The following is a 24,123-nucleotide window of genomic DNA, read 5'->3' as shown; positions in this document are numbered from 1 at the left end:
CATGCATGTATAGAGATGTAATTACTGTGTACTGTCATCTGAGGAAGATTGGAATGCTTTTCTTTTTTGGTCAATGTCCAATTACCAAGGGAAATCTTAACTATTTAGCAAATTGCAGTCAACTAAACCAACATAGCTTATATATTTATTGTTATTCAATAAACTGGAGCTTATGGAAAGACACAGATGTATCTACCTATTTTCTGGCATGGAGTGTTCATGACAGCGTACCTTTTGATTCTGGAAAGGTTTTTAATGTTAGAACAAAGTCTTAGTCACTTTTCTATAGCTGTGAAGAAACATCATAACTAAGGCATACTTATAAAAGAATTTAATTGGGGACCTGCTTGTGGTTTCAGAAGGTTAGCCCACTATCATCATGGTAGGAAGCATGGTGGGAAACAGCTGTGGTCCTGGAGGAGTGAGTGAGAGATACATCCTCATCTGAAAGTGGAGAAAGAGAGAGGCTCTGCCTGCCACGGACACTGGCATACTCCCTCCAATGAGGCCACACCTCAAAAAACCCTTCCCAAAAAGTGCCACTCCCCGGTGATTGAACATTCAACTATGAGTCTATAGGATCATTTTTATTTAAATCACCACAAACTATGAGCGAGAAAATGAATACAAATATTCACAAATATATCCTGGGGATTACATATTTTTTTATTTTACTTTGAAACAAAGTCCCAGATAGCCCAGTCTGGTCTTAGAGTGGAGAATGACCTAGAACTTCTGATCTTCTTGCCTCTGTCTCCTGAGTACTGGGATTATAGTTATGTACTACTGTGCCCAGTTTTATGTAGTACTAGGGAGTGAGTCCAGGAATTCATGTGTGCTAAGCTAGCACTCTACCAACTAAGCCATATTCCCAATCCCTATTTCATGCCTTTTTTTTTTTTAAATCATTCAAACATTATAGACTATATGGAGTTTCTTTTGAAGATGATAATCTTTTTTTTGTTTGTTTTTTGTTTTTTGAGACAGGGTTTTTCCGTGTAGTCCTGGTTGTCCTGGAACTCTGTAGACCAGGCTGGTCTTGACTCAGAAATCCGCCTGCCTCTGCCTCCTGAGTGCTGGGATTAAAGGCGTGCACCACCACGCCTGGCTGCCATGATAATCTTTTAATAGATAAAGGTGATAATTACTCAAATTCTTAGAAAAGAGCAAAACCACTTTGTACATTTTTGGGGGGGGTGTTTTCGAGACAGGGTTTCTCTGTATAGCCCTGGCTGTCCTGGAGCTCACTGTGTAGACCAGGCTGGCCTCAAACTCAGAAATCCACCTGCCTCTGCCTCCCGAGTGCTGGGATTAAAGGCTCGTGCCACTACTGCCCAGCCACAATTCTTTTTTCTTCTCTCTGTCCCTTTGTCCACAAATCCTAAAGTCCCACCTCTGTCTCCCTGACCAACCATTGGCTGCTGGCCACTTTATTTACCAATCAGAACCAACTGGGGGTCAAGGACCCTCAGCATCTTTCATAAGGATTCTCCTGCAATTTTAGGAATCCAATTAACACAATACAAGTTTTAAACCTATGCTACGCACACTCCAGTGAAGTCTGCTTGGTAGGCCAAGAGGCCTGGAAGCTCTCACAAGGCAAGGAGTTTCAAGGAAACTCAACCTCCTGGAACCAGGCATTCTTATAACCCATATACTCATACCTTAGCCCTGCGTTAGTCTGGTGTATGGATCCACGTGCTCTCTTTTTACACGTGCTCTCTTTTAGTATTTTATTATAAGTGCCTTTAAAGATTAAATTCTGACATAGCTAAGCCTTCCCCAGTGTTCCAACATTCCAGAAAACCCTTGAAGCGACAAACTTGGAATTCAGTAAGAAGGTTACCTATTCAGTAACATTCAAATTTACTTCTAATAGAGACAGTGAAACTAATTAGGCATTACAAAGAACAGAGCCAAAATAGATCAGGGCCGGTTTGCAGAGTGTTTACTTGGGACAATAGCCAGTCTTACCCAGACAAGGGAATTCGCAATGGCCTAGTGAATAGGTGAGTTTACCATGAAAGAGTTAGGGAATCCAGAGACAGGTTTCTTCACTAGGCCCAAAGAAACAGCATAATCAGGCATTTACTAAGAACCCCTGGTGGTGGATTTAACAATAGACTAGCATTATACCTGGCTCCCTTCTTAGTGGTAAACAAGGCCTGGTCCCTGCCATCTTTTGATATATACATTTCTTTTGTATTGTGTCACTGTAACTTAGAGAGGATGTGTTTGCCTGGTTTCTTGTTACTCTTCTGTATAAAAAGTTTGATGCTCGACTTTTACATTCATATTATACACAATCTCTTGTGTTGCTTCTGTTTGTCATTCATTTGCCAACTCCTTGTCTACCTGCAACCAGAGACTCATCCTCTGCAGACAGGGACCAAAAAAGGTCTGCAGCAAACCTAATTCACAGAATGTGTCAGTACAGTAGCAACTGTAGGTGTTCCTCCAAGATCCATGACGTCACTACTTTGGGTAGTTGGCTAGGTTTCCAGTACCTGGTGTGATTTCCCTTCTGCTGAGTGAGTCTAAAGTCCAATTAGAGAGCTGTTACATTGTTACTTTGTACATTTTAAAACAGTTTTTTGAGATTATACCAAGGTCATGTAGGCCACTACTGTACTCCTATGGTAATCTTGCCACACTGGTTGTTGTGGTTCATAGGTGTCTTAGTTAAGGTTTTACTGCTGAGAACAAACACCATGACCAATGCAACTCCTTTTTTTTTTTTAAAGATTTATTTATTTATAATATGTAAGTACACTGAAGCTGTCTTCAGACACCCCAGAAGAAGGAATCAGATCTCGTTACAGATGGTTGTGAGCCACCATGTGGTTGCTGGGATTTGAACTCAGGAGCTCTGGAAGAGCAGTCGGTGCTCTTAACCACTGAGCCATCTCACTAGCCCCCAATGCAACTCTTGTAAGGATAACATTTAATTGGGGCTGGCTTACAGGTTCAGAGGTTCAGTCCACTATCATCAAGGCAGAAACATGGCAGCATCCGGACAGGCATGGTGCAGTAGGAGCTGAGAGTTCTACATCTTCACCTGACAGCTGCTAGCAGAATACTGGTTTCCAGGCAGCTAGGATGAGGGTCTTAAAGCCCATGCCCACAGTGACACACCTATTCCAACAGGGTCACACCTTCTAATGGTGAAAGTCCCTGGGCAGAGCATATACAAACCATCACATTCCACTCCCTGGCTTGTTCAAACATGAGTCTTTGGGGCTCATACCTAAACATAGCATAATAAAAATACATTGATTCTAACTTACAAAGCCCCTATAGTCTATAGCAGTCTCAACTGTTAAAAGCCCAAAGTTCAAGGTCCTGTCTGAGATTCATCCAATCACTTAATCCCCAAAGCAAAAGATAGGAAACCAGCTGGGCAACTCCAAACTCTGCATCTCCACGTCTGATGTCAAAGCGGTCTTCAGATCTCCAACTCTTTTTTTCCATTTTTGTTGACTGCAACCAACTTCTTTCTCCCAGGCTGGTTCCACTCCGTTAGCAGCTTTCCTCAGCAGATAGCCCACGACTCTGGCATCTTCAATGTAACTTCAATGTTACAGCTTCTTGTTTCAGTGTTTGGGATCCACACATGATCTTCTGAGCTCCTCCAAAGGGCTTGCTTCACTTCTCCAGCTCTGCCCTCTGTAGCACTCTAAGCTCAGGTTGATCCACTCCACTACTGCTGCTGTTCTTAGTGATCATCCCATTATACTGGCATCTCCACTATGCTAGGGTCTTCTGCTGCAACTGGGCTTCACCAATAGCCTCTCATAGGCTTGCTTCATAATGCCAAACCTCAAATCCTTTGCATGACACCTTCAATCCTACACTGGGGCATCGAGCCTCCATACGACCAAGAGCCTCCTCTCCCATTGATGCCAGATAAGGCAGGTCTGCCATCCAAATATTCAGGAGGTAGAGGCAGGAGGATTATGAGTTTGAAGTCATCAAGGTCACCAAGATACTGTCTTAGAGAGGAAGAAAGGAAGAAAGAAAGAAAGAAAGAAAGAAAGAAAGAAAGAAAGAAAGAAAGAGGAAGGAAGGAAGGAAGGAAATATATATTGAGTCAGAGCTTTCTAAAGGGACTAAAGCACTACAAATAAAAAAATTGTTTTCTAGCATAGGAAAAATAGCCAGAGTATGAATAAGGTTAAAGAGCAAACCACTAGCTGGCTTAGAAACAAAACACAGACAAGGGGTTTAAACTAGTGTCTGGAATACAACTAGGAGAACAATTTAATAAAAAAGCACGAACAGAGAATTATTCTCTATTCTCTATTGTTCTGCAAATAATGCTGAAACTCTGGGACAATTTCTATCCTCAGATAAACAGAGATTTGAAAAGCACAACCACATGCAGTTTTGGCCAGACCTTGGGCGGGGCGGGGGGGGGGGGCCCACAGTGCGGGAAGGAACAAAACACATTTTCTTACCAAAATCCCAACTTTTTTCCCCCTTTGCTATAGCAATTCAGCTTCTACAGAAAACTCTTCAGACATTCATGTGAAAAAGTTCTGTCCCCAGGTGGAAAGTTCTTGAAACAAATCACTAAGTGGGCAAAGTGGACTATGGCAAATTTGATGTATTGCTAGTATTCTGTTATGGGAGAATTGAGACAGATTCCGAATCTATATTCCTTATTTGTTGCATGTGGAATAAATACCAGCATTTACATGTTGGGTATAAGATATGGCAGATATAGATGGTGGCAAGCCATGATCAGTATTTATTCCTTGCTCAAAACCACGTCAACAGTAGTTTCAATCAAAGGTCCCTGAGTTTTAGAGGACCTCACATGGCTACCCCATTTACTGGATCCGAGTATTCACATGACCAGTGAGATTTTCAGGATGATTTAACTGCTTGGCTGTGGGAAGTCCATGGAGCAGAGTCTAATCTTGAGCTTCTCTCCTGTTTGCTTGGAGAGCCGCTTTGCTTAGTGATCTTAGCTGCAAAGGATTCTACACTGTGTCAGCAGGTGGCTCCAGAGGCAGCTGTTTGTAAGATGGCAACAAAATGAAAGCAGTGTTGCAGAGCAAGCTGACTGCTTAATCTCATGGTCTACAAACACTAGAAAAAAACAAAAGCAATATTGTGTAAATGCTATGTAACTCAGACAAACCTGGAAGTAATAGAGGATTATGGCCACAGATACTCTCTAATGTGAGTCACATTATATAACTACAATTATGTAATTATGTGAAGTGTGTATTATATGTATTGGGAGAGAAAAAACGTGTGCAAGAATGAGAGGGGCGAAAGGAGAGAAGGAGGGAGGGAGGGGAGAGAGAGGTTTAGAGGGCAGAGGAGAAGGTTAAATTTTCTAATAAATTTATTAGTCTCAAATGTTCTCAACCTAGCACCCATCCACTACATGCCAATCTCCTGCCAGATGTCAAAAGACCAAGACTGGACAGTCCTGATGATGTGCAGGAAAATTCTAACTCTTGGTACCATACAGGTCTCTACACAAAGTCAGGTCTTTATACACAGACCTGGGAGAGGTGGGCACTGAGAGTGTCCTTTCCCCTTATAATCAACCACTCACAAAATTGACCTCACCTCCTAGGAGTCCATTTGCCTTGGTCAGCCCCAACCTCATGTCACACCCAGGTTAACCTCACTTCACACCCAGGTTATGGTGGAGGATGTGGGAGGAGCAAGACTATTTTTTCGGGATAGCATTTGAAACATAAATGAAGTAAATACCTAATAAAAAAATTGGAAAGAAAAAAAAATAAAGGCATGCACCACTAACCTGGCCCCCTCCTGTGGCGTTTTGTCACAGTAGCACTAGAAAACTAAGAAAGGAACAGAAATAGGAATACCCCTCAGAAGTGCAATATAGTTGCTTTTGCATGTTTCAGAAATGACCAGCACCAATGGTGCCTAGAGTCTGGCCAGGGTTCCTCACTGTGCAATCTGGACGAGTCTTAAGAAAAGGATACCCACCCTATTCCAACAGTCTTTATGAGACATAGTCCAGGCTTATCAACAGCAAGGCTCTGAGGCCCATTCAAGTTTCCATGTGTTTATAAAGTTCGCATTTGGCCTCACTTCACCTGAGATATACCATGCCTAACTTATCACAGAGAGGTGACCACAAAGGGACAGATTTGGGTGATATTTAGTTTCTGCTGTTCAAAAGTCAGATTTGGCTACAAGATACTAATGGCATCCTTGGAAAACATATTGCCTGAAGTCCTCCGGCATGTTGAGGGCTTGGAGCTCAGTCAAAGGGTTCTTCCTAGGGGAGATAGTGCAGGAAGTGGGTCTGGGGTGGACAAGGCTTTGGCTGAAGGTGAAGAACTTTACATTTTTAAACATAACTCTGAGAGGGAGGAACCGTTGGCTCCATTTTCCTTTCATTACTATCTTGCCTAAAAATTACACTCCAGCCACCTACTATCTGACATTGCATCTTAGATTAGTTGTGTGTGTGTGTCTGTCTGTCTGTCTGAGTACATGTGTGCTATGCATATGTGTGAGGATATACTTGCTGTGAATATGAACCTGTGTGAAGATCACAAGTCAGTATCTAGAGCCCAGCGTGTTTTCCTGGGTCACTCATTCTCTCTGTTGGATTGGCAAGATGAGCTGGCTGTTTGCCTCCAATCACTTTACTGGCTGGTCTTGTAATACCAACTTGACACAAGTTGGAATTATCACAGAGAAAGGAGCCTCCCTTGAGTGTGTGGGGCAATGGGCTATGCACAGACAGCTTGGTCTCCAGTCGAGTTGGGAGGTGGAACCCCGGTAGAACATGATGGATGGTAATTCCCACCTACATGGGACAGTAGGTGTTCCCTCATGTCTCCTGGACCCTGGCTCCTGTCAAAGTTACTGTCCCCACAGCCCCCACAGGAGAGGCTCATGGCTTTCAGTCATGTACACAACGTCCCAAGCTTCTGACCTTCAGTCTAGACTCCTCCCAGTTACCTAGCAACAGCAAGATAACAGCCCACTATAAGAGGGGCTATTTAGCCCCTCCTCACTCTCTTCCTCTCTCTTTTGTACTCTCTAGCCTTTCTTCTCTCTCTCTCCTTTTCCCCCTTCTCTCCTCTTGGCCATGGCCGGTCTCTCCCTCTTTCTACCTTCTCTCTTTCCCCCTGCCTTTCTACAATAAAGCTCTAAAACCATAGACTGTCTCTGCTCATCAAGGCCCGCTGTGCTTGGACGATGGGATAGGCTTTCTCCTAACGAGTCGTGCCTAATCTCCTGTCAGAAGGCCTTCCTGTGCTCCAGCCATGGACCAGACTAAGGACTCTAACCTGCGTGGAAACCTCTCTCCCTCTGCTCTCTTTCTGTATCCCCAGGACCCCTATTCTGTTCTTAGCTCCTCTGCCATATCCAGGATGGGATGCCAGAGACTGAGAACCTGGTACGGGGGCTGCCCCTTGTCCACCCCCTGCCATGTGGGGTCAGTGGCTTCACACAGTCAGATGCCCACCCAGGGCCAAGTGGAAAGCGTCCAGCAGTCCTCCCGTGTCTGCCTGTCCAGAACACAGGAACTCAGGCCGGACTCGGGCTCTCTCCCTTCCCCCCTTTCCCCTACACCCACAGCCCAGCACTTGAGGAAAGGCCTCTATGAGACCCAGCTGTAAGGCATTTTCTCAATTAGCGATCAAGGGTGGGAGGGCCCATTGTGGGTGGTGGCATCTCTGGGCTGGTAGTCTTGGTTCTATAAGAGCAGGCTGAGCAAGCCAGGGGAAACAAACCAGTAAGGAACATCCCTCCATGGCCTCTCCATCAGCTCCTGCTTGAGTTCCAGTCCTGACTTCCTTTGGTGATGAACAGCAATGTGGAAGTGTAAGCTGAATAAACCCTTTCCTCCCCAAGTGCTTCTTGGTCATGATGTTTTGTGCAGGAATACAAACCCTGACTAAGACACTCACCCGTGTCAGGGTCACAGGCCTAAAAACACAAGGCCATGCCCTGTTTTCCCACTGTCTCTATGGATCTGAACTCAGGCCTCATGATCGCATGGCCAGCACCTGACTCACTGACCCACCTCCCTAGCCCGTTGTTCCATTTTCCCTAGAATGTCAGCTCCATGAAGGAGTGTTCTGCCCCTCCTCACCTTTAGATGTGGAAGACTGAACTCAGAACATCACATATGCCAGGCAAGCACCCTATTCCCTGCCTGGGTCTTTGCTTCCTAGGTATTACTGTATTCACGGAATCCAAAACTGCCTCTCCGGAGGCTCTGTGCTGAGTGCATGTATGCAGTTTCTTCTCTCTTCATGGAGAAAGAAGAAATCAGTTTCATCTGAGAGGACATCAAAGCTGTTTGAAGCCATTCACTGGATGTCCTCTCCTTGTGACAGAAATCCCAGGTCTGGCTTTGAAAAGCGGCATCATGAAGGTTCTAGGAGCAGTTTGTGACTTAGTAGTCATTGTTCTGCATGTCATATGCACTCCCAGTGAGCTCCTTTGTAAGTCTTACAGTGTGACAAATAATAACCGCTGTGGCATCGGCCCCTTAGTGCTCAGGAAATGCTCAGGTGAAACACAGTGAGCTCGCCTGTTCCCCTTAGGCTTTTTCAAACACACACACTACAGAAGTAGTTTGCTCAAACAAGCGTGGCCACACAGAAAATTTTATTTGCCATAATTGGTCAGTCTTCTTCAGCATCATGACCCCAGGTCAGATTTTACTGGTTTCTGCTGAAAACAATAACTCCAACCTCATGATGCCTTCATTTCAACAACGAACATAGGTCCCTTCTGGTATGTATCACAAGGTGATGGGATTTCTGGAGTTCAGAGATGTTTGCTTGAACCCCAAAGTTTATCAGTGTCCTAGGCGACACAGCCACTGCATCAGTGTGTAGAGTCCAGGCCCGAAAGGCTTGTCACCAGTTTGTTTTTACAAGTACAATAAAGTGACACCCATCATAAGTTCCCACCTTCTCTTTTGCGTGTGTGTATGTGTGCGTGTGTCCTTCCATGAAGGCCAAAGGTCAATGCCAAGTGTTGTGTTACTTTTCTAGTGCTGAGATCAAACATCAGAACCAAGACCACTAATAGAAATGTTTACTTGCGCTTACAGTTCCAGAAGAATAAGAATGCATCCTGACTGGGAGTCACAGCAGCAGGCAGGCCTGGTGGCAGGAGCAGGAAGCTCACATCTTGAAGAGCCATAAGGAAGCAGAGAGAGCAAACTCTTAAATGGTTTGAGTCTTTAAACTCCCAAAGCCACCATCCATGACATACTTCCTCTGACAGGGCCACACTTCCTAAACCTCCCAAACGGCACCATTAATTGGGTATCATTTATTCAAATGTGGAAGACAACAGGGTCATTTCTCATTTAGACCAGCACAGGGGCCCACCCCCGTCCACTGCCCAAACTTGAGACAGGCCTTCCCCTGGCCCTGGAGCTCACCAGTTCAGCAAGGCTAACTGGGTAGTGACTCTCCAGTCTCTACCTCCCCAGTGCTAGGATCACAGATACATGCTACCCGGCCCAGCTTTTCACATGGGGACTGGGGGTGCAAAGCCAGGTCCTCATTACTCTCACGGAAAGCACATTATGGACTGAGCCATCTCCCTAGCCCCAAGGCACTCAATCTGTAGCTGGCCTTGCAGAGGTACCAAGGGACCCAAGAGCATCTGCCAGAATGTAATGGGGGTGAGGGGATTTCAAAACTGTTCATGCATTGGTGGGCAGAAAGGGAGGGATGACTCTTTCCCAGTCATTCATCAGCTTCCAGCATTAAAAACCAAGAGGTCAGACGGATATGAGAGCAGGTTAAAGTTGTTTCCCAGGTACAGGTAGACAGCTGGCCAAAGTCAACGAAGGCTCACAGTGGGTTTTGCTGTGGAGAACTCACCGTCAAAGCCGTTTGAGCCTCAGACATTTTTCTTAGGATTTCAATTGCAGCGACCAAACACCATGGCCAAAAGTCAAATTGGAATGAAGAGGTTTATATTAGGCTACACTCGCAGCTCATAGTCCCTCATTGGAGGAAGTCAGGACAGCAACTCAACCAGGGCTAGAACCTGGAGCCTGGAGCTGATGCAGAGGCCATGGAGGGGTGCTGCTTACTGGCTTGCTTCTTGTGGCTTGCTCAGCTTGCTTTCTTACAGAACCCAGGACCTCTAGCCCAGGGATGGCACCATGGGCTGGGCCCTCCTCCCACACTCATCAATAGTTGAGAAAATGTCTGACAGCAGGATCTCATGGAGGCGTTTCCTCAGCCAAGAGTTCCTCTCCTTTCTCTCTAGCTTTGTGTTCTAGTTGACACACAAAGCCATCCGGTACAGCTATGCTTCACACTATCCAGACAGGCTGCGGACCTCCTGCTGTGGGATTTTTTCTGGGAAGGCCTGGATTCTGAGCTTGAGCTCAACCTTTGCTGGTGTTAAAGGAGTATCAGAAGTGGCAGAGAGAGTCCTGGGAGGCATGTTGTAAGTGGAGTTGGTGATTTTGATACACCCATGTGGGGACACATACAGCGAGGCAGGGCTTCCTGGCGGAGTGTTAGGAAATCGAGAGGGATCAAGGAAATTATGACCATTAGTCTGTCCGATGGAGCTAGTGTCTCTAGGATAATAAATTGCCCTGACTCTTATTTTAAAAAAAGCACATTTTTACTCAAGGTGCTTTCACATTGGACTGCTTTTACTGCTAAAATATCAGAAAACATAAGCTACCTCTCAGACTTTACCACACAGACTTCAGCTACCACAGCTACTTTCTTGTTTTTGTGCAATATTATATTCACTTCCAGGTAGGCTTGTGGGGAGGAGAAGATGGAGGCTGAAGATGGCGCTTCACGCACGCTACACAAGCACTCTACAGCGGAGCCATACCTCCGGTCAACACACAAAGTTTTCAAATAGATCTGGTTAAGCTCACGTGGAATATTGTGTTACACCAGTCACTGTCAACTAAAAGTGAATATCTTTCTCTCTCTCTCTCTCTCTCTGTCTCTCTCTCTCTCTCTCTCTCTCTCTCTCTCTCTCTCTCTCTCTCTCTCGGGAAGATTTGGCGGTGACTAGGGGAGATGGGGCTGGAGGTGACACCTGACATCAAATCGTAGAGATCACTGCTGCTACTGAATGTCCTGATAGTACAGAATAACCCTTGTCCCACAGTAACGGTCATCTAATCTGAAACAGCAGGCAAAGGTGTTCGCTGTCACACAACCTCACAGGGCCCACACAGTGGTAGGAGAGACCCCACTCCCAAGAGTTATTCTCGATTTTCCACATATGTGCTGAGTCATGTGTAAACCCATGCACGCACTGTAATAAGAAATCCCAGCAGTGCTGACATCGAGAAGTCCAATCACTTTCCATCGTTTCTGCGCTCAATGTAACCGTATGGTCTTTGAACCAATTTAATCTATACATGTGGTTATACACTGTGAGTACCAAATACAACGTATTGTCTAAGGTCATTTCCTTTTCGCTTTCACAGGACACTTGAGACTTGGCAGTTCTGTTTTGAAAAGAGGTTCCTTTAACTAGAAGCCAGGAAGTTACAAGATTGAGTGGATATGTCTGGTGAGAGCGCCATGCTGTGCTCAAACACCGCAGGTGGCATGGTTTGGTGGACAAGCAGTAGCAGTGAGTGGACACACATATAAGAGAAGGCAAAAGGAACCACGCACTTTCTTCTCATTCATTCGTTCGTTCGTTCGTTCATTCATTCATCCACTCAAAGGGAGCCATGAATGCACATTTATTTATGTATTTATTTAAGTATTTATTCATTTGCTTATTTGGTTAATTGAGGCAGGGTTTCTTTGTGTACCCCTGGCTTCCCTGGAATTTGCTCTGCAGAGCAAGCTGGCCACAAACTCAGAGATCTACCTGCTGCCCACTGCTGGGATTAAAGGTGTGTGCAACCACGGCAGAGCCTGAGCCATGTACGTCCTAGTAGTCCAGTTTCAGGATAATTGTTTCCTGGGAGAATTGATCCAGCCTTCCAACACAGTTACAGTAGCAACTAAATTTTAGCTGAGTTTTGGCAGGAACAACCCGTTGCAACAAGCGTAATACCACATGGAGTTGGTTGGAAACGATTTGTGTAACATCGCCTCTATTGCTGGGCATTAAATGTAAGATATGTTGCTACTGAAAATAGCACTGCAATGAACCTTCAGCTAATTTCTTAATTGGAGCCGTTTCCTTTGAATTAATTCCCCCTCATGATGTTCTACAGCATTTTGCATCCACCACAATAAGTAGTCTACACTTTAGTGTCCAGAGCTGACTATGCAGTATGTTAAGATTCCACAAATGTTTATGTAGCATGTCTAGGTTATTGTTAAAGTATATTCATTGAAATCTTGTTTACAGTGACATTTATTTATTTATTGGTTTTTTCTCTGTGTAGCCCTGGCTGTCCTGGAGCTCAACTTTGTAGACCAGGCTGGCCTCGAACTCAGAAACCCTTCTGCCTCTGCCTCCCAAGTGCTGGGATCAAAGACATGTGCCACCACTGCCCAGCTACAGTGACTTTTAAATACCAGGGTGTGTGTATGTATGTGTATGTGCGTATGCCCATACTCTTTGGTTCTCTCCTCCCACTTTATCCTGATCATCAGACCTGAACATCTGTGCCTGCTGTGCCATCTTTACCCAGACATGCAGAGACAGAGGGACAGTAGCCAGATGTGTACAAGAGGGTAGTTATGGAATTACCCAGGAGACAATCCTGGGCAATCAGAAACTACTCAGGCTCTGTTTGGCTGACCCTTTTTGGTAGACTTCCTGCTCAGGGTTTGCCTCTGCCTCCCAGGAAATACTAAACTCCTCCTAGCTGTCTTCCCCTGCACACCTCCAAGGTTTCTGAGAGGCCTTCAGAGTGGCCCTTCCCGCATCAACCTCAGAGGAGTCCATTCTAGGACCACTCTGTTGGATAGACTAATGCCGACTCAACGAACCACCTCTGTTTAACGGATTCAGAGTTGTGTCAGGGCAGTAACATGCAGCTGTCACTCCCGAGTCAAGAACAGAGCTAGTGAGATGCTGCTTCCGTTCTCAGCATCTTCCCTGTCCTGGTGTAGAACCTCAGCTCGTCATCAGCCAGGTGAGGGCACCTGCTCTGAGCATGCTACACCCAAGCTATGCCGTGTTCCTTGTGAGCAGGCAAGAAGCTATGCTACGGACATGTCAGTCTCTCTTATTTCTTGTTGAACTTCTACACTAGGTATGGGGGCGGGTGTATTATAGATGCTGGCAGCTTTGCCCATCCAAAAAGAGTTTTTGCATTTTCCATGTTGACTCTTCTCCAGTGTCCTCATCCAGTCCCAACCCCACCTCAGCCCTGAGCCATGGGAGAGTAGCTTTCTACCATGGTTCTGCTGAGGCCTCACCAACTGTCCAGTTAGTCCATTTCCTGAAAAGATGGACTCAGAGCTCCTCCACAACTATGATCCCTAAGCAGCCTCAGTAGCATGCATGTGCACACACGTGTGTATGTGTGCACGTTTATGAGGGGATATCTATGTTTCAGTGACTGTGTGCACAAATGGACGTGTGCAAGTATGGGTCCATGTGTTTGTGTGTCTGTGTGTATGCTTATGTGTGTGTCCATGTGTCTCTCTGTGCATGTGTATTTGAGATGATGTGTATGCTTATGAGTGTGTGCACACGTGGCTGTGTGCATGTGGGGGGTCAGAGGTCAGTGTCAGGTGTCTTTCTCAACTGGCTCTTCACTGTAATTTTTGAGATAGGGTCTCTCACTAACTCTGGAGCCCCTTGATTGGCCAGCCAGTAAGTTCCAAGGATCCCCTGACTCCACTTCCATGTGGCAGTGCACACGCGGTGCATCGCTGGGCCTGGATTCGGTAAGTGCTAAGCATCCAGAGCCAGGTCCTCACGCGTGGGTGGCAAGCACGTTACTGATTCAGAATATTTCCAGCCCCTCAGGTAAAACTCTTGCACTCATCTAAGCCTCATCTCTCTCACAATGCATCGTTCTGTCTGTTGGCGTGGATACAGTAACCTCGGAGGGTGTCTGTGTATCAGGCCAGAGGCAGAGTGCCTGCCATGCTGTAGATCAGAAGTTCTCAACCTGTGGACCCGGACCCCTGGGGGGGTCAAAAGATCCTTCAGCGGGGGTCACTGAAGACCATCAGAAAACACAGATACTATGATTCATATAGTATGCGATTGTGGTTCATTACAGTAGCAAAATTAATTAAGTAGCAGACAGTAATTTTATGGTTGGGGACATCACAACCTGAGGAACTGAATTGGAGGGCCGCAGCATTAGGAATCTTGAAAAGCACTGCTGCAGACGGATGTCTTACAATTAGAAAGTGGTAGACACTATTAGAAAAAAATGGAACAAAGGGTCTCTGGCCTGACGGTAACATCACCTTGGGGTGTGTAGTCTGACCTGGGCGTGATGATTAATAATATAAGACATGGTGCTAACCTATGATTTCCTATTTATAGTCTCAGTTCCTTTCAAAGTTATGACCATATCAGAGCCAAGATTTCCCACTAATTGCAATTTTTTTTCAGAACACTTGCTTTGCTAGGAAAAATGTGACTATCCAGTGCACTGGTGCTCATATGGAGTGGGTGGGGCGGTGGGTGGAGGGCCTGGATGCTCGTGGAAAATTTCAAAGTATGGAGAGTTTGGTTTTCGTTAAGTACCTACCAGCCAGCCAGAGAAGAGGAAACAAGGTCACTTAGCTCCTTAGAGACGGATGAAGCAGGGACTCAGTTCCCACAGACGCATCTCTGAAATGCCTGCCTCGCCTCCCTGGCTCACAAGCTGTACCTCAGTGCAAACTCGCCGGCATAGCTCTTTAGCTCGTGGATCTGAACGACCTCATCCATCTGAGACTCCCCTCGGACACTGCTTATCTACTTGGGAACTCCTGGAGACAGTTGCTCGAGAGCCATTTATGGGAAGTTTGGCCAGAACCTTTAGCGGCATGGAGATGCCTGACCTTTCCAAAAATACACTCTCCACCCCTACCCTCTCCACCTTAGCATCCCAACCTTTCTTCACTTCCACCTTCTCTTTCCCTACATGCCATGCTTACCTTCTTTAACCCTACCCTGGACACCCCCACTTTCTCAATTCCTACACTCATCACCCCCACCCTAACCACCCTTACCCTCTTCACCTGTCCTCTCCATCTGCATCCTCTCCATCTGCATCCTCTCCATCTGCATCCTCTCTACCCTATCCTCTCCATTTCTAAACTATCCATCCTTACTTTTTCAAACCCTACACTCTCCATTCTTACCCCCTACACCCATAGCCTCTCCATCCTCTACTTTTTCACCCCTACACCTCCTCCACCCCACCCTCTCCACCTCTGCCATCACCATCTCTACCCTCTCCATCCCTTGGGGCATACAGTAGTTCTCTACTACAGTGTCGGGGGACCACCTTACTGAGTTGTTCGCCTGCTTTCCCATTCAGTTAGAAACTTGGTGTTAGATTTGGTGAAAGCGCCCTTCTGAGCTGGGCTTATGGACTCCTCATAGATACTAGTGAGTGAATGACTCATGTCCATGTGTGTTGTGGGGTGGCTAGACAGAAGCAGGAGTCATCCAGAAAGAAGAAACCTCACTCCCGGTGTGGAATGACCAACATCAGATTGCCCTGTAGGCAGGTCTACGGAACATTTTACTGATGATTGCCTTAGAGGGCCCATTCCACTGTGAGTGGTGCCATCCTGTGGTCGCGGGTGGCATAAGAAAGCAGGCTGAAGCCTGATGTGGTGGAGCACACACACCTTTAATCCCAGCACTCGGAAGGCAGAGGCAGGTGGATTTCTTTCTGAGTTCGAGGCCAGCCTGGTCTACAAAGTGAGTTCCAGGACAGCCAGGGCTATACAGAGAAACCCTGTCTGGAAACAAACAAACAAACCAAAAACACAAAACAAAAAAGAAAGCAAGCTGAGTAAACCACAGGGAGCAAACCAGTAAGCACCCCTCCGTGCTTCAGTTCCCGCCTCCAGGTTTTTGCTTTAACACCTGCCTTCCCTTGGTGATAGCCCCTCAAGGTGATATAAAGCCTTTCTCCCCCGAGTTACTTTTGGTCCCGGTGTTTGTGATAGAAAAAAAAAAAAAAGTAGCAAGTATAAACCCAAGAAAGTAATGCGAAGGCCTGGATCGGGGGTAATTGCTGAAATCGGAGGCAAACTGACAGGCGTTGAAAAATTAACGTGGCTGCCCAATATAGGTACAGAAGAAATAGTAATGTGTTGTTGTTGTTGCTGTTGCTGCTGTTTCAGCTGCCATTGTTTGAAGGACTCCAGATGTATCCCTTTAACAGTGAAAAAGACCATTTACTCTCAAGCGAGTCTGCAGCCTGCTGGGAGGCGGAGAACAAGAGACAAACAATAAGTAGTTCCGGTTGTGGTTTAGTGGTCTGAAGTAAACAAAAGCACCAAGGAGACAGAACAGCTGGCAAAGGTGAAGCAAGAAGACTCCGTGGGGAGGTGACATTTCAGCTGAGACCCTCAGGACTGGCCAGTGCAAATGTCCGGAGTGCGGAGACGCAGATAGGCTGGAAACTTAACAGGGGAGTCAGACCAAAGCAGGTTCACGGCATCATGGCGTGGAGAGGGAGAATGAGGCAGCCGAAGAGGTCAGATCACTGAGGACACTGACGTCAGGGAAAGAGCCTGGGGCCACTGTGTGTACACTGGGAAGCCCCCCGGGGGGGGGGGTGTTTGAGCAAAAGAATGATGCGTTCCAATTTGTGTGTTGAAAAGATCATCTGGGGCAGGAGTCAAAACCCACAGTGGGTGGAGCCCCATTTCCAGAGCCGATGGAGCATCCGATCAATTTCCAAGGAGAGTCGGGAACTAAGAGCTCCCGGCCCCGCAGGAGTGTATAAGCTTTTTGACTTCCAGGCTGGCTGATTTTGAAATCCGTATGCTCTGAGAATCCTTAGAGTTTGCAGCTCTGTTTTGGGAGTGTGGCAATAAGGTAGAGAAAAGGATAAGGAACTCTAAGGCTCAGACTAGGGGGAGGTTGCTAGCTGAGGGACAGAACACTCCCCAGGTCTCTGGGGCGCAGGGGGGGGGTGAGGGGAGGACCTGCAGGTTTGGACTTGAGAATCGGAAAGTCTTGAGAAGCAGAAAGGAAGAGAGAATGGGCGCTTTTGTATCTAATTACACCCATTTAGTTGTCTAGGCAGCCCCTTTATCACCATGCACTTTGCAGCTCAGCTCTTTCAACAGGGTCTAATTACCTTGCCTAATTACCACCTTAACGTCACTTACCACCACTCTCACTCTCTTCCCTCGGATCCCGCAAGCAGGGCCCTCTGCGGGCAGTGGGATTTTATGAGCAAGTTAAGATGCCACTGTGCAAAGCAAGCTTGGGAAAGACTGTATTCTAATAGGTATTAGTTAGGGAAGCACTTGGTACAGCAACCCACAGCCTTTAAAACACACACACACACACACAAAACTTGGGGCAGTTGTAGAATGGAAACCAATGTGAAAGCAAGCAGAGAACCATCTGAGACTCTGATCTTAATTTTTCCCGGCTCCAGAATGTGATTCTGCCAGTTTAAAGGGGTTTTTTTCTTTCTTCACATCCAAGTGTATAAATGCTGTGCTCAGCAAGTCATACCCAGCCAGCGTTAGGAAATAATTCTGCAGGAAAGAAATAGGCCATACGGCTATAACCGGCTGAACGAAAAGTAGGTCATGGCCATAGCACAGGGCTGCTGGCCAGAGCCCTGGAGCCAGAAGGCAGCCATCTGTGAGGAGACAGGACAGTGTCTTTCCTCACTCACTGTGCAGATCCATTCTATTCTACTCCCTACTATAAGCCTGCAATGTGACACTTGTCACCCCTAACATTTTGTCCATAGGATCAGTCTGAGTCTCTTTGTTGGTTGGTTGCCTGGGCCGAGACCTGTTCCCCAAGGCTTCTTCCTTCCACACACAGGGTGGCTGGGTCCTAGGTGGCTGGGAGGGTTGACATATCCACGTCTCACCTGCAGAGACACCCTGATTTAACAACATTTGCTAAGTCACTTATTAAATAAAAAGTCCCATTTTTTTTTCCATCTATAAAATAGGACACAACCCTTCTCTAGGTTTTGTTTTTCTTTTGTGTAAGAGTTCAGTTCGAGAATCATGGGTCTGCATGATTCTTTTACTGAGCACGATGTTCATCTTGCAACTGCCGGGCAAGCTTGTCACTCAGACAAGCCATGCAACACCTGTGCATCTCCATATCCTCATCACCAATCAAGGGGTGACTTTGAAGGAGCTGTAGCCGGGACGGACTGGAAGGTAAACACTGGCTAATGCGTCAGAACTGCTGAGGTCAAAGCTGGCCCACAGGGAACCTGTCTGTACTTTCATTTTCCTTCCCTCCTGTCTCCAGAAAGCTGGACACACTGAACATACATGTTCAGGTGTCTCCCATGTTTCTGAGACTAATATCCCTTGCAAATGTTCAGGCAGAAACAAACTACATGGGTCCCCCTTGTGAGACTTGCCTGTTTGTGTTTGTTTCCTAAGGGCACGGTGTGGGAGAAATCCCACGATTTAAAATTTCCAATGAAGTCACTGGAAATTTAAGTTGAACAAGCTTGACATGAAGAGGCTTGAACGGGTGCACTCCTTGCTTCCCTTTGCCATCCTTCATGACATTTGTGACATGCCACCCTCAGCCGCCCAGTTGGCTTCTGGAGGAAAGATGCTTCCCCCAAAGACGCCACTTAGTCATCTGCTGAGCAGAGGAAAGCATCCACATGCGGCCCAAGGGAGGGAGTCTGGCCTGTTCAAAACGCAGACTGGGAAGAGACAGCCCGTGAGAGGACCAGAGGGGACTCTGTTCCCCACCTCCCTCTCTCTCTTCCTCTCCCTGTCTTCCTCTGTCTCCTTCCCTTCCATCTCTCCATCTTCCCCTCTTGTATTGTGTTCCTTAGAATTTTTTTTTCAATCATGCACACTTGTGCCTGTGCACATTCATGGTGTGAGCACAGCCAGAACAGAGTGTCAGATCCTCGTATGACTACAAATGGAACCACCTCAAAAAATAAAAACAGAGTCTGAGGGCTTTTTTTTTTAAATTATTACAAGTATTTGTGATGTGTCTATATGTATATGTGTGTGTGTGTGTGTGTGTGTGTGTGTGTGTGTGTTTAACAGCATACATGTGAGGGTCAAAGAACAACTTGTGGAAACTGGTTCTCTCCTTCCACCATGTGGGTCTTGGGAATCCAACTCAAGTTGTCAAGCTTGGCAGCACCTGCCCTTCCTACTGAGCCATCTCACCAGCCCAAGTCTGAGGGTCACAATGTGAGTTTTAAGCCACAGTGTCTCCCCTACGGAGCATAGTTAACATTTATATGTGCAGTCACATTGTTTTCTATCTACTCTGGCGACAGCACCCCTGGGTAGGGGCAATGGTTGTAGCCTATGACTTGGAACAAGAATCTGGAGGAGAAGGAAATGGCTGATACTTGGTCATTTGGGGTGGGATGAAAGGAGATGGGATGGATACCCACTTCCATGTCACCAGAGAGCAGCAGAGACATTCTCGTGGTGATATGGGATCCGTCAGCCATGGGTTGAAGGTTGACAGTGACTCTAGAGTACTTTGGGGATATAACAAGTGACAACATCTCATGACAGCTTCAGGTAGCATTTTCCATATCATATCTGGAGATGTCAACATCTCTTGCCAGAGCTGAGGGAGAGTCTCAATGAGCTGCATCTGCCTCTATGCGGGGGCCCAGCGGTTTCTGGAGATCAACCACGATAATCAGGCTATTCACTGACATGCTGGCATGCCTTGTAAGCGAGGGGAGAAGTTCCTGCAACGGGTCCCCTCTGCACCAGCCCGCCTTTCCCGACTGTCACGAGAATGAGACCACCTCTTTATAGCAGCTCAATGTAGGACAGTTCCTGAAGGGCACTTTATCTTCTGAGTTCATTCTGGTGTCAGTGCCATGTGGGGAGACACTGCCAAGTGTAAGGGAGACACCGTCAAGGTCTTTCTCAGCTTTCCTGCACTCATGGCTACTCTGCTATACTCCTGACCCAAGTCTAGATGCATGGACCACGGGATATGACAGAAGAAGCACTCAAGGCTTCTTGGGGACTACCTGGGCTAAGAGTCCTAAGAGGCTTTCTCCCTCCACGCCCAGGGCATGGTGCCTATGAGGGCTGACGTTTAAGGCATCCATATGGCCAGACAGGGCTCTGTTCCCCACCTCCCTCTCTCTCTTCCTCTCCCTGTCTTCCTCTGTCTCCTTCCCTTCCATCTCTCCATCTTCCCCTCTTGTATTGTGTTCCTTAGAATATTTTTTCAATCATGCACACTTGTGCCTGTGCACATTCATGGTGTGAGCACAACCAGAACAGAGTGTCAGATCCTCTGGAGCTGGGGTTCCAGGCAGCCGTGAGCCCCTGACATGGATGCTGGGAACTGATTATGAGTCTTCTGGAAGAGCAGCAGCGGCATGTGCTTATATAGCCCCCAAGCCATCTCCTCGTCCGTGTGTTTCCTTTTAAAAGGTTTTTAATGACATTTACTTAGTTTTCGCGTCACAACACACGGCACACACGTGCAAGTCAGAGGACAACTTGCAGGGTCTATCTGCTCTTTCCATCATGTGGGTCCTGAGATTGAACTCTGGGTCTGTCAAACTTGGCAGCAAGCACTTTTAAAAAAAACAATAATAACAGTAATAATAATAATAATAAACCCCTCTGAACCACGAAACTGACCCTTACTACTGAGTGTCAGTGTGAGTTGTTGACTCAGATGTTTTAGGAAGTACTGGTTGAATGTTAGGATACAAAAGGTTTAAGATACTATCTTTGTCCCCCAGGACCACTCCAGGCCCCAAAGTGTGACCCCCAAGAAATGCCAAATGCAGCCGTGTTCTGCACTATTTCTTGTAGAGCAGAGGGAATAACGATAGTACAGAGTGACACCCATCCAACTTGTATTGACATGTGACCCAGTCCAACCAGTCTGGACTCCATTTGGTTTCTATAGTATCCTTCTAAAATCCTTCATCATTGTCTGCCTGGACTTCTGGTCTAGCTTTGGAAGATATAGCATCTGTTCCCAAAGAGCCTGGTGCCCAATAAGAGCTGAGAAAAATATTTATAAGACAAAGAAATGAGTGTTAGGCCGTGTTGGCACAGGTTAAATTCTGCTGTGACAACAAATGGTGGGCTTACAAGCTCAGGGGCTCACAGCACACCTTGGTTTATTGACACATCCCTCGAAGTGGCTTCAGCTCAGGTTGACATCTTTCATGCTGTGGGGCCTGGCATGGCCAGCAGCATCTTGTCTAGATGGTCTTGTGGAATAGACAGGGGGAAAAAAAACAACAGTGGAAAGAATTGTAAGAACCAGTTGCTGGCTGCCTCACACCCCATTGGCCAGAACAAGTCACATGATCAGGCCTGACATCATGCTTAGCAGCCCTGGGCAGTTAACAGTTAACAGTTGGCAGTTAGTGGTTGGCACTCCCTCACGGTGCAGCAGACCTAAGGACTCAACACTGGGCATAGGCAGAGGGACAAAAAAAAGTCAGAAGCACTCTGGAGTTTCTCTTGGCTTATTTTACTAAGACATTTAAATTGAACCCACCTTTTTCCCCGTTCCAGTCTCCCTGGGCTAATATAGCAGAGAGGAGCAAATAGGACCAGTCAGCCTTAGGATGTCTTATTCTGGAGACCCACAAAGAGACTGTGATGAACTGGGAAGAAACTTTGGTGCCAAACCTCGTGACTGTAAAGATGATACTACAGGGGCTCATTATCTTAAAAAGCACCGAGGTTTGAAGTCGGGTAACTTGGGTTTGAGTCTTTCTCATGTGCAGGAAGGACCAGCTGTATAATCTGGAATCATTTGCCCTCTCTGAACTTTAGTTCCTTCAGTTGTAAAACAAGGGCGGTTGTGAGAAAGGGAAGCCACTCTGTGAGTGGGATTGGGGGCTTCCCACATTCACCCTTGGTGATCATTTGATAGAAAATGTCTTTCCCACCAATTAAGGAGCCTTAAGGTTCTATCTTTGGCATGGAGATATAAATACAGAAAATTTATTGGCAGCAGCCAATGAGCTGAAGCTAGAAATGATCTAAAAGACTTTTCATTTCTTAAAAAATCCTTTGAAAATTTCGTACATGTATACCATGTATCTCAATCATCTCCACCCTTACTCTCCCCCCCCCCAACCCCTGCAGGACCACCCCCATCACATCTCCCACCCAACTTCGTGTCCTTTTAAAATATTTGGTTTATTTTTCTTAACCTATTGCATCAAATTTGTGCTGTCTGTATGCACTTGGGCGTTGGGTCATGGGGAATCTACCTGTGGCCTTACCACGGAAAGAAAATTGTCTCTGCTTTCTCTGGCAGCCATCGACTGCCCAAAGCCCCTTGGGTGGCATCTGCAGAGGCCCTCCCTTCTCCACCCTGGAATTTTTCGCTGGCTTGATCTTATGCAAGTCCTGTGCACAAGGTAACCAGAGCTGCAGTTAAGTTCATATATGCAACAGTCATGTCTACAGTATAGCATTTTACATTTCTCCTGTGCTTCTGTCCCATCTCCGCTCCTGAGTTTGGGAATGGGACATGAATATAGATACCCCATCTGCAGCTGATCACACACAGTTGCTGATTGTCAGCAATCTGAACAGTAATAAGTTTGTTATAAGATAGTAATAAGGGGTTAACCCCCAAAGCATTAACTCCTACCCACTACAATAAGATGCTTCTCTGACCAAGGTTGGAAGCAACACAAACCTGGTAGAGGGTCTCCCATATGAAGTAGTCTGGCCTAAGCAGGGGAAGACATATTTGGTGCAGGAGGCTGTGCAGGCTGGGATCCTGGATAAAAAAAAAAAAAAAAAAAAAAAAAAATTCCCAGGACCTGTGTGGGGTTGTTCTGATGGAGAAGGATGCAGAGTTGGCTCCTAAATTGAGCCTCTCTGGAGATATATGTGGGAAGCTAGGTCCCTCTCCTTAGTTCTAGAGGGAATGCAGGCTAGGATCCTGAAACAAAATCTCACAAGACCGAGTTTTGATTAAGTGGAAGACTTAACCAATCAGACAAGTGCCTTAAACTAAAAGGTGCCAATCTGTTTATACGGAGGCAGCTGCCATCCTGTAAAGGAAAGAGAGGCAAGCTGGAGGGGTGAGCGGGTCTGGACGGTGCGACTTCCTATTCATCTGGGTGACTTGTTAATATACTCGAGTGCTAAAAATGGGATGGAAATGAAAGCAAAAGTTTCCTGAAACTTCGTGTTAATCCAGTATCGTAAAGGTGGATGAGTCTTTACCAAGATTAAGCCCAGCTTTACTTTTATGGTCAAGGCAACTAGGACCCACAGGAGTCAATCGGCTGTCCTTATACCAGTTTGCTAGGAGAGGCATTAATGTCTAAGAAGCTGTTCAGGCAAAAGACTCCACTTCCACCCATCTTTCATTTGATGACCCAGGCCCATTATTCCCTTAAAAAAATAAAATTTCATTGACTCTGCATCACTGAACATTTCTGATGACTTACTATTTACCCACCAAATCCACCAAAACACAAAACTGCAACATTCAATTCTCCCAGACATTTAAACATTCATTACAGATTTGTAATCAAGCTCTCAGATATACAGATAATTAACATTGTACCACTAATACAGCAATCTTTTGTAGGCTCTAAACACCTCAAGTGGCAGGCGACACAGACACAGATTGCCACGTTGATTACAAAATGTCTGGGAACAAATGACTCCATAAACCAGAGGGCAAGACTTCCGAATGTAAGGACTGCCATTTCCCCCCTCCTCTTCCTGTGCCATGAAGAATTTGTTGCCCTGTGGCTTGCCCAAAGGGGTCAATTTACGAGCAACAGTTTAAAACCAAGTACATGGGTCATTGGCATACACTGTTCCTGAAATGGTGAGAGTGTGCCAAAGCCAGACTAGATGATGGGCACAACAGAAATGAGCTGCTATTTAGAAACAATAGAAATAATGTTGCTGCCTTAGCCCTCAAAATAGCATTTTCAGAGGGGAACGTAGTTTAGGAGAAATGGGGTGGGGTTGAAGGTCACACTGTGGATGTGTTTAGCCATAGCCCCGTGTTTCTGATAGCATCCTTTATCACTGACTAATCCTATCA

The 24,123-nt window shown here is 46.2% G+C and overlaps 1 long non-coding RNA gene across 3 annotated transcripts in view; it reads right to left on the bottom strand.

Annotated features, from left to right (window-relative positions):
- Positions 1 to 4,723: 4,723 nt before the first annotated feature.
- Positions 4,724 to 24,123, bottom strand: part of Gm36617 — a 45,745-nt gene continuing 26,345 nt past the window's right edge. The window contains exons 1-3 of one of the 3 annotated variants that reach the window (XR_875369.2): positions 21,200 to 21,431; positions 8,105 to 9,155; positions 4,724 to 5,094 (exon numbers count right to left, since the gene is read on the bottom strand). This is a non-coding gene — a long non-coding RNA (predicted gene, 36617). Of the gene's footprint in view, positions 5,095 to 8,104; positions 9,156 to 21,199; positions 21,432 to 24,123 lie in introns of those variants that run through there. The other 2 variants (XR_875368.3, XR_875370.3) reach the window with 2 other exon arrangements.

The sequence above is a fragment of the Mus musculus genome, chromosome 15 (assembly GCF_000001635.26).
Source record: "Mus musculus strain C57BL/6J chromosome 15, GRCm38.p6 C57BL/6J".
NCBI lineage: Eukaryota > Metazoa > Chordata > Mammalia > Rodentia > Muridae > Mus > Mus musculus.
Note: the sequence above shows the minus strand (reverse complement) of the source record. Positions and strands in the feature narration are given on the sequence as shown.